The sequence below is a fragment of the Xiphophorus couchianus genome, chromosome 13 (assembly GCF_001444195.1).
Source record: "Xiphophorus couchianus chromosome 13, X_couchianus-1.0, whole genome shotgun sequence".
In the NCBI taxonomy this organism is placed as follows: domain Eukaryota; kingdom Metazoa; phylum Chordata; class Actinopteri; order Cyprinodontiformes; family Poeciliidae; genus Xiphophorus; species Xiphophorus couchianus.
In genome coordinates, this window is record NC_040240.1 from 3,128,050 (window position 1) to 3,138,965 (window position 10,916).

At 37.9% G+C, this 10,916-nt stretch overlaps 1 long non-coding RNA gene across 1 annotated transcript; it reads left to right on the forward strand.

The window, feature by feature from the left end:
* Positions 1–5,610: 5,610 nt before the first annotated feature.
* Positions 5,611–6,198, forward strand: LOC114155591 (uncharacterized). The gene is made up of 2 exons (XR_003597786.1): positions 5,611–6,051; positions 6,097–6,198. It is a non-coding gene; the product is annotated as an uncharacterized LOC114155591 (long non-coding RNA).
* The last annotated feature ends 4,718 nt before the right edge of the window (positions 6,199–10,916 follow it).

Sequence of the window (10,916 nt, forward strand, 5' to 3'; positions counted from 1 at the left end):
CACCCTGCAAAGAAACGGACACTTTTTACTGCACTGATTAACAGCTGCCTACTGAGAATTTGCTCAATGATATTTATCCTATAAAATACAGATAAAAAACATATTTTATTTAATTTATATATAAAGCATCAACATCAGTGGCATTTACTGACTCATTTACTGAAGACACTGGGTGTAGTTGAAGTATTCTGAAATATAGATGAGAACTACCTTACATTAGTATCTTACATGGAGGTTATATTAGATTGGGAAAAAGCAACTAGCTACACAGAAGACAATCTGTGAAGTTGAAGTAAGCTTGTTATACTTGGGCATTTTCATATCACTGCTTACAAGTTTCTGTATAAATGCTATTTGTTAGAAATTGCACACATTGAAGCTATTAATCTAATATTTGGAAACAACATAAATCTCTTCTATTTTGTAGTGAGCTAAAGCAGTGGTGCCCAACCTTTTTATTACCGCGGACCGGTCAAGACTTGGCAATTTTGCTGCGGCTCGGGTGGGGGCGGGCACCGTCAGATAATGCTTCTGCATGTTTATGTTCCCGCTAAAACATTTTTTTTTTTTTTTTTGCAACAATTTTCCCTTTATGACAATTTTACGACCTCCTGCAGTGTGTTGTGTGTTACGTGGTTGTGTGTTGAATATGCCCGATCTAAAATCGAGCATATTCAACATTGTCTTGGCCCAATTATCGCAGCCTGTGGGGTTTTTCCTGACTCGGAGCGAGAACGCAGCCTGTTGAATGTGACAGGTAGCCAATCAGAAAGTGCGGTGACATAAGCACGGAGGGGAATCCCAAACAGTTGACATGGCGCAACTGAGAGTCCTGTGGACATCGGAGGTGAAATGTGGAAATGTTTATTACTATATGTAATTGTCATTTTTATATATGTTTATTATATGTGGTTATGTTCATTCAGTTAAAAATGTTAACTATGAAAAAACATAATTCACCTCCAAATCTGTGCAGCAAATAGAGCAGCTGCTCCCGCCGTCTTTTGTCAAATGCCTTTTCTTTTTGTTATGTCTTTTATCGCTTAAAATGAGTGCACAAACTACCACTACTGCTTCTACATCGTCATCCGTGTTTGATTATTCTAAATTCACATATGATATGTTGGGGGTTTTACTTGATTTTCTTCTGGAATCGGGATGTTCATGAGTAGAATCGGTTCGTGTGTGAGCACTGCCGTGTGGCTGGACACACGAACCGATCGAACCTGTTGTACTTTTATTGGCTCTGTGGTCACAGAAGTTTCGAAAATCGGCCGATAATCCTTAAATCGTGCCGTGTGAACCCGACCTAAAACTCACAAGCTCTACTCCTCTCATGTCATCTCGACCACTGCCCCAACTCTCTCTGACTCTGGTCGCTATGGTAACGTTTGCATATCCCTTCAAAATAAGATACAGATGCGGCACAAAAACGAACATTTTACTTTCGTGAAAATTTTAACTCACGATAACAACTAATGGGAGCCTTGAGCTTGTTTCTTGCAAGGAAACGGTCCCATCTGGGAGTGATGAGAGACAATAACACCCGAAGTGTTGCTTATGCACAGGGTGCTTGGTCTCTACTGTGCCGAAGCAGTTTGAAGGGTTGCCTCATTAGCGAGCCAGTCACCATATCATGCAGAGCGGGCTTGGAATGTGGGAATCACCTGCCGAGATAAATCCATTCTCCTGTCTCTTCTCTGGGCCTTTTTCCCTTCGCAAAGAAACTTTCCAAAGACATCGGATCTGTTTCTTACTCATTTTGCTTCTTGTGGGCTCAATGTTGGAGCGCAAGAAGTAAACAGAGAATCCGGTTTAAGGATTTTCAAAATAAAAGATCCTCCAAACTCAAATAATACATAAAACGGAAATATTAAATTATTTCTTGGGCGGCCCGGTACCAATTGGTCCACGGACGGTACCGGTCTGCGGCTCGGGGGTTGGGGACCACTGAGCTAAAGGATCAATGAGATGCAGTCAGTTCAGAATTGTCCAAACAAAATGTTAGTATGGCCCTTAGCAGCTGGATTAAGTAGGAGACTTGAGGAAGAGAAACAATGCAATCCCAATGGGTGTTTATTAGTGATGGGCCAACTGAAGCCAGGTTTCGAGGCTTGTACCAAGGGGGCGTGTCAGATGAAACCCCGCTCCAATGCTTGTGTCGTCTTGCTGAAAACCACGTGACTGGCAACAAACGATGCCTCGCATTGCATTAGTCACGTGACTGCTTTGTTTTGCGTGTCGGTTTTCAAAATAAAAGTGTGATGAGCCGTGCCGCTTCATGGGTTATTGCAGGGGTGTCAAACACCAGTCCCAGAGGGCCACTGTCCTGCAGTTTTTAGATGTGCCACAGGTACAAAACACTTTAATGAAATGGCTTAATTACCTCCCTTTTCTGTAGATAAGTTCTCCAGAGCCTTGCTGTCATGTTCCGTGTTTTTCTGTGTTTATTTTGAGTTTCCTGTGTATCTGTGTCTCCGTGTTGTCCTGTCTCCCTTTGATTACTCCCAGGTGTTTCTCATTCCCTGATTACCTCCTGTGTATTTAGTGTCACCTGTGTGTCTGTGTCTTTGTTGGGTCCTTGTCTAATGTGCTCTGAGTCCTTCGTGTGTCCATTGGTAAAACCAGTTGCTACAGGCGTTGAGCCCTGGCTTCCGCTCAGTCGTGCTGCCTGTGTTTTTGGACTGTTTTGACATTTATTTATTATTAAAACAACTATCTATCATCTCACCTGGGTCATCTGCGTCTGCCTCACCACCTCAACACCACCATTACGTGACACTTGCTAAATACCTAATTATTCTATTCAGGTGTGGTGCAGCAGAGGCACATCTAAAAGTTGCAGGGCAATGGCCCTCCAAGACTGGAGTTTGACCACTGGGGGTTATTGTATTTGACCTGCATCAGAGAAGTATTTGTTTTCAGCAGTGGCCAAAATAAAAGGAACCTTGACCAACATAGTTCATGTGACTTTGATGATGGCACTCATCAAAATGTAATGTTTGTTACCGATTTTCTCAATTGTTGATCATGGTATATTTTATGACTTTATATTTGTGTGTTTTTATTATGTACAGCACTTTGAAACTGCATTGTTGCTGAAATGTGCTGCACAAATAAACTTGATTGAAATGGAGCCAGCAAGAAGAAAAAATCTGACATCTGGGAATACTTGAGATGATCACTCACAAGATTCTTAAATAAAAATAATTAAACCCTTCACCTCCAAAATTCTCACCTTCTTGAAATTTCCACTATTTCTTTGTTCTGCATAGATATCTCAGTCTTGCACAGCAGAAACAGACTAAAGTTGTTGGAAGAGTAAAATTCTGGCCTGATGAGTAAAAATATAAGGGACCAGAGAGCCAACTAGAAATCCAAGAAAAAGAAAATTTTTGAAGAATTTTAGTTTTTAGGAGGCAAATCAAAACTCAAAGAATACTGTCTGCCCCAACAGGCACTGCACACCCAGTACTAAAACAAATACCCATTGTCAAATCAATTGATGACAAAAGAAAACAGCCACTGACAGTCAACATTTACCAGCATTGGCTACAAATAATTTTAATAACTAAAAAAGATTTGTTAAATTGGATGTAATTGTCTCCTATTACTATACATGAGTTTGACAAAAACTTTGTGACAATATTGCATTTACAATTTTTTTAAGTATGTCTATCTGAGTGACAAGGCTATCACAGTTTGAACAGCAGATGTCACTAGTGAGAAATGAATGAACCACCCAGTAAAGAAACTTTGGGCAAAGTAATGGGCTGGGAAGCTTTATTGCTTCACAAGGCTTCATTTGACCATCTCTAGTGTTTATTCACCAACATTTAACAGACAACCCTGCTTCACAATGGTCTAGGCCTAGGGTCTCAGCAGCAACAATCCAATGTGGCTAACATGTAGAGATGGGCCATCTGAAGCCAGGCTTTGAGGCATATACCGAGTAAAAAGGGGGCGTGTCCAATGAAGCCCTGCTTCGATGCTTGTGTCGAGAACCACGTGACTGGCAACAAACGACGCCTCGCATCACCTGGGACTGCCTCATTTTGGTGGCCGTTTTCAAAATAAAAGTACAAGGTGATTCTGTGTTGGATGACAGATATTAAGTTGGTCTCACTTGCTTTAAAGTGCCAAGAGTTTTCAATGATGGGCGTGTCCATGGCGGCGTGGCGAAGTGACCTGTAACGTCGTTGCCATACGTTTGCCTCTAGATTCCACATATTTTGACCGAGCTACACCAAACTTGGCATGAGTGATCCTGGTGGGATGCCTGACAATCCTATATCGTCATAGTTTGACGTCATCTAAACCCCGCCCCCTCAGAACAGGAAGTGCTATTTTTTTCTTTGGAAAGTTCCATCTATGGCTCTCTTGACCTAATCAAGATGATTCCGATGATGAACTCTGTCAATGCTCGCTGCTGGCTGAACTGTGTGCACATGGTAAAAATGGCGAATATCAGTCCCTCCCCATATTCATACGATTGTCTTTAAATCACACATGGATGATCCGATTGGCACCAAACTCGATATGTAAGACCTTTGTTCATCTCTAAACAGCCCAACAGTATTGAAATGTAATTTGACTCCACTGCGCCCCCTAAGTTAATACATCAGCTACATCTCCTCGCTGCATCGACCGATCTGCACCAGATTTTTTGTGAGTCGTCGGGGAGCGCTGCCAAACGCATTCATGTGAATCGCCTGGTGGACAGGCGGGCAAAATGCGTGACAGCGTCTGCGGTGGCAAGCACGTGGTCGTCCTGGAAACTGTGCGAGAGCTTCTGCGGTGGCTGGAACCCTGCTGTGGCAAATAGGCCGGAGCGGCGCTTGGCGAGGGCCGCACAAGGCTGCTCGCAGCTTTAATTCTGTTTGTTTTGAAAGTTTACCTTTTAGGAAAAGGGGCAGTAATCTTTGACAAAACGAAACAAAATAATAAAGATAAAAGTTAACTATGAAAATTATTAAAATAATCCTGAAAAGGAAATAAAAAGGAAAGAGGTCTTTGGACTATAAGGTTTTGCAAATAAGCTGACACTTAGGGTTTTCCTGATTGAAGAAGTTTGTTTAGAATTAAATTAAAAATCTCTAAGTGTTGATAATTATAGAGTTATACAATAGTGTTTTGTAGATCATTGAAGTATTTGCTGCATCTCAATTGAATATTTAAATTAGAGTTTAATTCTAAGAAATGAATCTACATGTTATTGAAACTGGTGACAAGTTTCTGCAGCAGAAATTATTAATTATTAGGTCCTAACATGAGTTTGAGAGATATCCTTTTAGAATGTGCATGTTAATTAATATAAGATTTTGGAGATTAAAGTTTAAAATATTAAAACATTAAAAATGCTAAAACATTTGGAAAATTCTTGTAGCTATAGTAAAATGTGATGAACAATTTGAGCAAGAAAAAAAATGAGGTGAATAGACTGACAGTTTGTGACTGACCACGACTAGACTAAATGTTTCATGTTTTGTTTGTTGTGTTGTTTATTTGTGATTACATAGTATGAATATGTGTGATTATAACAGAAAAGAAAATTTGAAAAATAAAAATAGCAAACAAATTGTATATAGAAACTGAGTAACTGATCAAATTAATCTTTTGATATCTAAAAATAAAGTGTAATTTGATACTTTAAGCTATCCTAGCAAATGTAACTAGTTACTCTGAATTGAAAAGCAAAATGTGTGGATAAAGTAATGTGTTTTCTAGACTGGAATTTAGAAATCTTTAATCTGGGATTAATTGATTAATAATGAAATTAATAAAATTCAGGTGAATTAGGCAATTTGAGATCTTGATTTAATTTTGGAATGGTTAATTTTCATTGAGAAAGTAAGAACAATGTTTTGCAAGAAGAACCAACTATGGCCATTTGGCAGGATTTAAATAGAAGTGTTTTACCTTGATAAAGCTGTCAATATTTACAGGTAAACCTGTAACAAAACGCCTCTTTGCTAATAGATCTACTATAAGCTAAACAACTGACAGCTAACCTAGTAGTTTGTAAGTGTGTAGTACACACTTACAAACTGTGTGGGTTAATGGGTTAAAGACCCATGGGTCTTTAATGGGTTAAAGACCAATGAGGTCTTTAATGGAAATAGGTTAACTGATTTGAATAGAAGCGGCAGCATCAGCAGAAATAAAAGTGTTAGAAATAAAAGAATAAACTATTATACACAAAAAGATATTTAGTGATATGCAACAGCAAAGGCTTAAATTGGAAAAATGATTGTGGATAACTAGAAGGGCAGAATTGAATACATTTAGAATTTTTTCAGCTAAAATAATTGATGTGGAAAAATTACAGTTAGGTCACACCTGCTAGTTGTATTGCTATATGTTTATTCTAAGTTCTGTATATTCCCACCAAGTTAAAGCTGTTTGGGCTACATGCACAAGGTTGGACGTTATTTTTCCCCAGCTGCATGGGAACCAGTCTGATTCCCAGGCTTTGGATCCCTTATCCCTTGGTACAAAACTCATGTGTTGTCTCTGCCTAGCAGAGCTTTCCGTTTCAGACTTGCTTCATTATTGATTGTCCTGTGAGCTCTCTGAGTTGTGCACAATTCATGAATAAACCTGATTGAGTGATTTTACCTGAACAGTGCTTGGAAATAGTTTTTTTCCACGACAATAATAAACCTATTTCATTGAAATCTTTATTTAAAGTAGTAGAAATTGTGATACATTAGCAGGTAATGCATCATCGGGGGAGAATACGTTATGGATTTTCCTTTTATATTACTTAATTAGATTACTGAAAGTTATATTACTTAAACAAATAAATTTTTTTGAAGAACATGCCTGATCTGTGCTAAATATAACCCACAGGGAAATTTAAGACCAAGAAGAAGAAAGTTACTAGAACTTGCATGTCTTTTTAAGTGATGCATATGGATTGTTATAGGACTAAATCAAAAAGTGAAAGGAAAGATATTGTCTGGTGAAAATATATGCTTATTTTAAATGAATTTGAGTTGTTCTCCATTAAAAGATGTTCTGGCAATGGGCTAAAAGTATTTTGAAAAAGATAATTCCAATGTATATGGTGTATTTGAATAAATTTATAGCGATAATGAAGCACATTTTGATTAATTAATTTGGGAAAAAAATATAGAAATTTAAAATATACCAACCATTTTCAGAGCACTAATTTAATGGATTAAGAAATGTTTTGAATAAAACAGACAAGCTGTAGACAAAATATCTGTTATTGATTAAGTTATACAGTAATCAGTAGAAGTACTCAGGTCTAATTCTTTTATGGAAACTTTGTGTAGGAAATTTATATAGAATATTTTAGATAAACAACCAGTAGGATCTAGTTTGTTTTGTAAAAGTAATTTAGACTGGACTGTTAATTCACACTGTTTGTTTGACGTTAAATGTAGTTTTTCCAATTACATTTGATCTTTAATCTTTTTGTTATTGTTTTGTTTTTTATTACAAGATTTGTTTAAAATGAAGTAGAAATAAGAACAAGCTAATGATTGAAGGAATTTGCATATACTTAACATTAAAAAGACAATATTAATTTGAACCATGTCAATAAGTTTGTGAATCAGATGGCTACAGGTGTCTGAGTCTTCCATTTGTTGGTGGTGTACTATAAATAAAATGTAGACAGAAGTAATTACGCCCACTATAATGTACAGAAATTAGAAAACTGGACATGCATTATATAAGGCTTCACATGACGAGTTGCTCATGGTTTTCACAGAATGTCTATTTGCTGTTGGAGAAGTGTGCAATTGCTTGGAGAAACTGTTTTCACATTTATTCCGACATGACAACAGCCACAGTTGGAGACGAGCGGGGGAGCATCCACTCAGATGTAGAGTGGACTGGACAGATGAACTGATGCCTTTGGCAAATACTATTCCTTTTAAGCACCTCTAAAAACACATTTCTATGAAAATAAATTTAACATTAAACTTCTAAAGTGCATAGTTCTGTTGCTGCCCCCTTCATCTGCAATGGTCTCTTCCAGAACCTTTAAAAGATGTTCAGGCCCCCAGGGAATCTTTTAGCCTGAACACCCTGCAGAGGAAGAGTCAGAGGTAAGCCACATCTACAGAAAGTCTTTAAACATTTCAGTGCATTTCAGTCACAATGCTTATGTAATCCAATTATTTTTTTGTTTTATTTTAACAAGACACCATCAGTTTCAGCTGACACTGCATAAAAAACACACAATCAATAAAATACTTCAAAATACTTTGTTTGTACCTGTTTCTTTTATCATTCAACACACATTTTAAATGTTGTCCGGCTAAGTAATGAAGACCTTCATTACACTAAAAAAAACCCCCGAAAAACAAAAACAAAATGTTTTACAGGATTACGGCTCAGTCAAACAAAAAACTTTTTTTTATTATTTAAACGACCTCTCACGTCCAAAAAGAAACACTCCTCCTGACACAGTTGATGAGTTCAGTCTATTGGTGTGTTAGATGATAGAATGAGCCAAAAATGTAATAGAAAGCATATAAACAATACTGGTTTGATCATATCAAAATGTTCAATGTCATCTGAATGACACACAAAGACTATATGAATATATGAAATTGGTCATGGATATAAATAAAATCAATAATTTCTAAAATACAGAGAGATCAATAATTCTGCTATATAGATAGTGACCATGCAGCAACAACATTGCTTTCCTTCTGCTGCCATTTTTGCCCTTTGTGGGGTAACACATTATTAATTCAGAGAGCAGGAGTGTAACAAGCCTGTCTCTGTCCTCCTTCTGGCAGCTGATACCACTGCATGGATGTGCTTGTGTTTGCAAATGGAGTGATGCTTTACTGGGTCAATCGGGTGCATTATGTTTGGAAGCTAGGACGAGGTAGAAGCTCAAGTAGACAAAGAACTCTTAACAGCGTTTATTCATAACTCGCTCAGCAGTACAGGAACATCAGGTATTCCTTTCCTCCATCTTATCTCTTCTTCTTCTTTCTCCTCTCTACCCTATTCTTGTACACCACCTAGTGGTAGACACAACAGGGTGCTTGGTAGGAAGGGGCAGAAAAAAGCCTCAGTAAAAACAGCCCCAAGGTGCAGTGATCAAATGTTCCCAACTATATGCAAGTATAATCTGCTTCACTCCAGATATACCATCACATTCCAGACAACCCCAGCTTTAAGGAAGAATAATTTTATAAATTAACTTTGGACAAAACGTTTGGCTCTCTCTTCCTTAATCTTCCGGTTCCTCTCAGCGGGCGACGTGCCGCCACAGGGAAGACACTACGCGTTGACGTCACAGAATCACAGAGTTTAATCCCATACAACGCATTAATTAACAACAGAACTGCAGAGGGACAGAGATATACATTTTTACCTTGAGACAGGAAAAATAGAGAAAGGAAAAAAAACAAAGAAAAGGCAAAGACGCGTCTTTGGAGATAGCTGATGCAAAAAAGCAAAATAGTGGCAGCTTTCTGAATTTTTTACTCCTGACACTAAGTCTTATACTGAAGGTGTGTCTTGTCTCTTTAATAAATTCACTTAAGGCGTTCCTCTAGTTGACCAACTGGAAGCTACCTTGGACACTCAGAGAAACTTAGAAACGCCCCCTAATTTACGCCAAAGATCAAAGACCATTTGCTCTCTGCTAAAAACAAAAGAGTCAACAGCTGCGTCCTGACCCCCTGTGGTTCTACGATCATTTTGGGTACAGAGAAGCATGAGATAAGATTTCATAGATACCTGTGAAACCCGAAGTTTCTCCCATTATCTCTCCTTACATAAATTCTCAAAGAGACTTACATCCAGTAATTTTGGTTTAAGGAAAGGTTATCTTTACAAACCCCAGTTTTGCTCCTCTGCACTCAGCACCTCAAAAGACTGAGTCCTGCCAAAAATAACACATAAAATCAACAGAACAAAATGAGGTATAATTCCTGAGCAATTTTCTAATACTAAACAAAACATTTTCATTCAAACAATTTCCATTTGATTCCGATATAGTCACAGATAGTACAATTTTCAAATACATTCATCATTTACTAGATTAGTAGTTTTAAAATGAGATAATACAATCTTCAGTAAAAACATGGTATTAATACTTAGAAAAATGTCCTAGAAATTAAATGTTAGCGGTTTCAATCTTCTATGTTGTATTAAGTTTCACACCATCCCAGATGTTGGTTTCTGGCAGGCTTTTGATCTGCTGTGAACAGAACAGGCTTCTCTCCCCCAAGCTCCAGTGATTCTGCCCTGCAGGATATGCTAATTTTATGGCCTCCTGTGCTCTGGCCGCACAGCGGGAGGCCCCATTGAGAGATCTGCATTTGGCCCCTGTTGTCTGAATTCTTGGTCATCTGGTTTAATTTTGAATGCTTAACACAAACCTGTTCAAAATAAAGAAATTTGTTCAAAATAAGAGTGTTGAATATACCTTTTACACATGCCGTAAGATTAACTGTATTAAGCACTAAAAATAATCATTTTTCCTCAACACTACCAATGATGATGTGTCTACGTTCCCAGAGAGAGACGAGCACCATCCACCCTCACCTTCCTTGATTGTAACAAAACAGCCAATCTGGCTTCGGAGCCTCATGTTGGCCAGCTGCACCACAGCATAAAGAGAGAACAGAGTGAGAAGTGCTTACAGGCTGCTGAGTAGGTGACTCCACCATGGTGGCTCATATCCTAACAGCCACCATCCTGCTCTGCAGTCTCCCTGTTCCTTCTATATCCATTTTCTCTCCTCCAATAGTTTTAAACAACTGAGTGCAGGGACATATATGAAGATACATAAAGCTGAGATTTCACTTTAAAGGGAACCACGATTAGTTATAAAAATAGACCTTATTTGGGAAATATTTATTTTAGATGTAAAAACAAAACTGTAGGTTATTTAGTTTTTATAAATTTTAATAAAA